This window comes from Cavia porcellus, unplaced genomic scaffold (genome assembly GCF_034190915.1).
Source record: "Cavia porcellus strain 051 isolate PalLab524CR breed Dunkin Hartley unplaced genomic scaffold, mCavPor4.1 scaffold_22, whole genome shotgun sequence".
NCBI lineage: Eukaryota > Metazoa > Chordata > Mammalia > Rodentia > Caviidae > Cavia > Cavia porcellus.
In genome coordinates this window covers 6921412-6927967 of record NW_026947505.1, presented here as the reverse complement: position 1 = coordinate 6927967, position 6556 = coordinate 6921412, and positions in this window count along the sequence as shown.

Here is a 6556-nt window from a genome sequence, read left to right as displayed (position 1 = left end):
TCCGGTCCCATTTTCACATCCTGATAATCAACCAGCAACTGTTTAGCTATGTTTCTTGCTGCCTGCTACAACAGTTATGTATATATGTATTCTGTTCTTCCTTTAGGCAAGAATTGTAACTAATTTTTAAAAATAGACATTTATTAAGAACCTTCCAGGGCTCACACATGTTATCTCATTATCATCTTATATAACAGCAACCAATGTTATAGCTTAGCATCTATTTTACAAATATTTAAAGAAAAGGCAATGTCAGCTCAAAAGAGTAAATGACTTCCTCAAGATATAAACCAACAAGCATACCAAACAGCAAAGTCAAATTTGGAAACAATCTCTCTCATCCCACCTACTATGTATTCTTCATTTCTCCTACCTACTGAAAAACTCTACTATCAAATTTTGTAGAGAACAGGTACACTCTAAATGTGTATTTAATAAATAGCTTCTATCATGCTTTAGCCATATTGGTGTGAATGAACATCTAAATATGCATACACATATACATGCTCACACTCCATGTGGATTTATATGGTGCACAGACAATTTCCGAATTATACATTCTAAATACTAATTATAAGTCAATTCGCTTGAGATACAAAATACCTCGTCTACAGAAATAATAGCAAAGAAGATACATTATGAAGTGTACCCATTAAATGTCCAATGAATGTATACATTGTCACAATGCAATTTGACACTATGTACGTAATGTTTAATATAAACACACATCCCTTGTTTTGCTGTCTCCAGCACCAGGTGCTGGAACTCCTTATTCTCTGACTTCCCCAATTTCCAAGGATGTGAAAATGAAGATCTTTCTAGAATATGTAGATGCTCTGATATTTTACAGACCATATGTTCATATTAACAAAGCACATAAATATATGGAATCCGATATATGTGACACAGACCTATAATATAAGCTCTAAAACAGCAGAGATTTCTGTTGTGTTCACTAATGTATCACAAACCCCTAAAACACTGTTTTACACACACTAGGAATTTAATAAATGCTTTTGGATAAGAAAAATGAATAGTTATGAACCTTGTTAGCAGCTTCCACCCTTTTCACAACAATAGGCAAAACACTAAACGAGGTTATTTCCAAATGAAGTATGAAAACTGCATTTTTAATTCACACTAGAATTAGAGAACAAAAATTAAATTTGCCCAAACTGTGTTAAGACCAACTCATGACCACACATAATTTTGGTTTTTAGTTTAAAAAAGAAGAATGGATGGAGACAAAATTCTAAGAGATCCATTAATATAAGAATAGAGAATTGGATCAAGAAAACAAAACTGAGAAAGAGAGAGAGAGAAAGAAAGAAAACTACCTTGTCTACTTAAGAGCTGACCTAATAGAGAAACTACAAGTCATCTTCACAAGGAGGAGGCTGGCCTTCAAGCCTTGCCTCGGCTAGAAACAACACAATTCTGTACTGAAGTTATCAGATAAGGATGGAAAAGATTGATTTCGCTTGGGTGGAAAGAAGCATTTTGAGGTAACAAGTACGGTTTTGCAGAGACTTGAGTTACCAAGGTAAACTGCAGTGTTTTAAGAACAATGAAAATGCTAGTTTTTGAATTATTTAAACATCACAAACAGTAGAGAAAAGGGCTGGAGGAGGTGATCTCTTGGGTCATTCACAAGCTATGAAGCTGGGAATAAAGCCAAGATTTAGCAAAATCTACAGCTTTGTTCTCATTTCCCTGGAATGATTATATTAACTAAGTGAAAACCTGCGCATATATATATATATATATATACATATATATATATATATATAGCATCTTATCAAAGTAGAGATCTAAAACAATTTCTCAAGGGAACAAATAGCATTTCCTTGAGTTCTTGAAGCACCAGGAAGTGAATGCATATAAAACCCATTACCAGACTGAAAAGCTGTTCCCCTAAGCTCTTCTAAGTCCTAAGTACTACTTACGATGAGGGTGTTCTTGCAATTCCCTAAAATGATACATTATTTACTTACTGGGGAAAAATTAACTGGACATGACCATATAGTCCCAGTTAAAGAACTCCAATGGATTTTTAGTTTCTTATTTCACCATTTGTTAATCTACAATTGTGAAGAAATTACTATAAACTATAGCAAGATAATCAAGACAGACACTGTTCTCTACCCATGGTTGTCTGGAAGGGAGCTTTTGTACTTAGAAAAAAATTCACTGTGGGGAAAAAAATAATCCTCTCTAATACTTTTAAATTGCAATATATTAAGGAAAAAATTTCATAATAAAAAACACTGGACTTGAAGTCAAAGGTCTTGGATTCAAATTGTATTTCTATAAAACACAAGCAGTGCAATCTGGGATAAACTGCAACCTGCTTACACTTTATCATCTTCATCTGTAAAAGAAAAGTAATAGTTACTGAAATAACTTTCCAATTGATGTACGCATGCACTAACAGAAAGGATACTCAGTGTTCTGAGTACTGTAAATTCATTTTATTTTTGAATTGAAACCATAATAACACAGAGAAGACTGATAATAGTTGGCAAGGATTTAAGGAAATTTATAATAATGACATTGAAAAAAAGAGTCAGTTTACCAGTCAAATATATATACCCAATGCCACAGACACTAAGTTCCAAGTCTATACCTAGTGCCCTCATGAGCCACTGCTCACACATCAGATCCACGGTAGTTTGGGGTCCAATCATGACCAAGGCAGCCTAAGTTCTCCGGCCTTGCAGTGTGACATTAGTGTCCTCTATAATGTGTCTCAGGATGTGGTGAGAGCCTCATGTTTTCCCTTGCTTCTCGGGGGAATTTCTGCGGCTGCCTCGGTTCTCTCTCCTGCTCCCCATCTCGTCATGAAAGCCTCTCTCTGCTCTGCGGTCTGACGTGACCTGGCCATGGACAAGCTCTCTTCTCTCCTTCGGTCATAAGACAAATTTGTTTTGCACACTTGACCTCACTGCAACTTTGAGGATGATCAGAGAAATTCCAGCACAGAGCTGAACACTGCATATCACATTTCAGCTCTTCCTTTTCCTAGAAGTCTTTCTGCCTTCAATGCATATAAATCTGTCACTAGCCATAGAGTGGGGGTCTAGACTATGACTCCTTCTTCCCAACTTCTTCGGCTTCCCTTTTCTTTCCTTTTTTTCAAAGCCACCAGCAGAAAACTCTCAAATTCCTGTCACATTACACTATTTTCATTCTCTCCTTCATGCTTTCTTATCTAGACCAACACCAGGGCCTTCGGCCTATTTTTCACAATCAACAGAATGGTCAAGGTATTTTCCCAGGGGAAGAGAAAAGCAGTTTTCTCTAAGGACAGTTCTGGATAAAAACAGCTCAAACAGCAGCAAGTTCTTCCTGACTTCCTCTCACTTTCTACAATGTAGGGTAATTTCATGTCCTGCTATCAGATACAGGTAGGAGTGACTACCTGAAAGCCAAATCGAGGGCCTGTGCCAAGGGAAAACATCATTAGCAGGCAGGTGAAGTAGATAAATCTGTTCTTTAGCTTTGGTTTGGCACGAAGAGGAAATGTTTGCAATGGTTTCTGTCACCTCTGAAAACATCAACACCTGAGATTATACAGAGCATACACCTTAAACCTACCTTTGACAGCAGTGGTCAGAAAGGATACAGATAACACAAAATGGCAGGAGCCAGCAAGTCTCCTTAAAGCGTAATGTCTTGCTTTGCCATGATACTGCTCAATCGTTCTGCAAACCCACCCAGACAGCACTGGATCACTACTGCAGAGTCAAGAGCCAATGTGAAAAAGGCACAAATGATGGAAGAGGAAGTTGCCTTGAACTCTTTCCATTCCCTACACTACCAAGAGTTTCAGTGTGAGAGCAGAGGCAAGTTCCACTCCAGTACGGGAACTGGCAAGGCCTTGGGCTCCATGAAACTGACTTAAACCCTGCTAGATATTTGCAGAGAAAACTCAGACAGCTCTGTCAACCCTGAAAATTTGGGCACTTCCTTTTACCTGTATCATCACTTTTCTGGTTTGAACTGTTACAAACTGTCCCTAGGACTTCTGCAGTCACTTTTTGTCTTATCTAACCCGTACTCAGGGACTTCCTTCCCACTGTTCCCAACCTTTACAATTTTATCATTGATAATATAATGTCAGCCTCCACACCACCAACTCGCTCTTCTAAAAACCATGGCTTGATAAGTTTGTGCTCTTCTCAAGATAAAGATCATCGTGACATAGTGCGCAAGTCCATGAAAGGTCTAGTCTCTGTGATCTTTTGGAGTCTTTGCCACGATGCCCCTTTTGGTCTTCCCAGGCCGCAGAAAGTCTTCTGCAGTCTGATTCACGGCACTTGCCCTGTCACACTCTCCTTTACTGGAAGCTCTGCGTTGCCCTCTTTTCTTCATGAACTCCTCCTCTTTAGGAAGATGACAGCTGCCATGCCACCTGGTCACAAAGGTCATTGCTACGTCCTTTGGAAGGTCAAATGCTTCTAACATTACAGAGACGAGTTGACATTTATTTGGGTATTTGTTTGATAAATATCTGAGCTGCCCAGTAAACTGTAAGCTGCATGAAGATAAGAGACTGTTTGATTTTTTTCTCACCAATATATTCCCCTATTAAATGAATAAATGAGTAGAAGATTGAACAAATCGGCCACTATTACACACTTTTCTGTAGTTGAAAAATTAAGAAGTTCTTCAATTAACTTAATCACTTTTCAATTACCATAATGTTTAAAAGCTCTTTATCATAAAGAGAACATTTAGTACAAATATTTGCTATTATTAGATTTATTGCTATTATTATTGTCATCACAATTGGTTTATTGTCAACGCCATTGACCATATCAGCATTTCTAACTATTATATTCCTTACTTAGCTTACACCTCCAGGAATTACAAAGTAATGCTTCTGTGAAAGTCAAATCCCAGTGAAAAGACAGTATGCTGAGACTTTAGGAGCCTCACACCGCCTGCAGACGGTGGAGGCACGCAGGGCGGGTCTGGCTGTTTCTCCCTGCTCTCACTGTCTGCCCTTTTGTTAGGTTAGGTTTTATTCTGCCTCATTCTGTTTGATTTTACGTGTCTGACGGTATAGGTAGCCATTCTGAAGATAACAGAATATATTATATTAACCATTGTTGGTTTCCTGTTATCTTCTTTTGAAGTTCTTATCATATCACTTTCATTGTTCTGTTCTGATTAACTTTATTCTGTCTTGTTTGGCTTGCTTTTATTCTCTGTACAATAAAAAAAATTTAAAATAAATTTAAAAGAAAGAAGAACTATAATGTAGCTACAGGATAATGCTGAGTTTGCCTTATTAGTATTCAAGGACATATAAGCCATTTGGAAATTAAGACTTTAAAAACCTCAACGTGCTAGATGTGGTAGCACATGCCTGTGGCCCACCACTCTTGGAGGCTGAGGCTGGAGGATTGTGATTTTAGATGCAATGAAACTCTGTCTCAAGATTAAATATTTAAAAAATGACTGGGGATGTAGTCCAGGTGAAAAACATGAGTTCATTCTCCAATACAACATGCCCAAATTAAAAACAATATTTATAGCCATTGAAAGAATAACTTCCTCTAATGATAAGCTCATTGCATGAAATTTGAATGGGAATCTAGCTAGAAACCACTTACCCGCATTTCTTATTTCATACATTACAAAACTAAGCCTGGACTTCCATAGATCATACAACCAAGGCAAAACCTGGACCTTTTTTTTTCTGAACTTACCTATAATTATCCTATATCAAATCTACTGCAAATCTATCAAAACTGAGAATCCAAACTATTCATAACCCACCATTATAGATTCAGCTAGAATGTAAATAACTTCCCAGGTCACAGGGATACAATTCCCAGTCTTGGATATTCATCTTTATTTGTTATTTAATGCTTGTCTATATTTAGACTCTAGCTCTGCTGTGTAATTTTATACATGAAAAAAAGGATACTTCAAGATCATTTCTATGTCACTTCCTCAGAAAGGCTGTCCACCGTAAATAAAATTGCCCTGCTGCTATTAAAAATATGTGCTCCTGTGTGACCTCAACATTAGCTGGACACCTCCCCAAGGTCAGGTGCTGCTGCTGCTGGTTTCACCCACATCCAGAACGCCATGCCTACTTAATTTTACCCAAAAGAGTTCATTCAGTCAAATTTTAACAAGCAATGCAGCATTTACTGAAGTAGGAAAGGAAGAAGGTGCTATTAATTCTCAGTAATCTCAGCAAACAATTTAAAAGCCTTATTAGGTTTCAATATGTCCCTGCTCAGTCAAGCTGCACTGAAGGTTTTAATTTATTTTTTTTTATCCTCTGCAGTCTACAATCTCATTTCTGTCTTCCTCCTTTTCAAAGTTTCCCTTTGCTTGGGAGTGTCTTATTCCTTTCCTACCCACACCCTGTTTTTTAGAGCAATATATCAGCTGCTAACTCCAACATCCAGCTTGTCAAGCAATTCCACAAAACAGAAAACTTTTGGTTAACGAAATCCACTTCCTTAGAAGACCATTTGGGTTTTTTGTTATTTGAGTATATGTGTTTTGGTTTTGGTTTGTGTTTGGGTTTTGA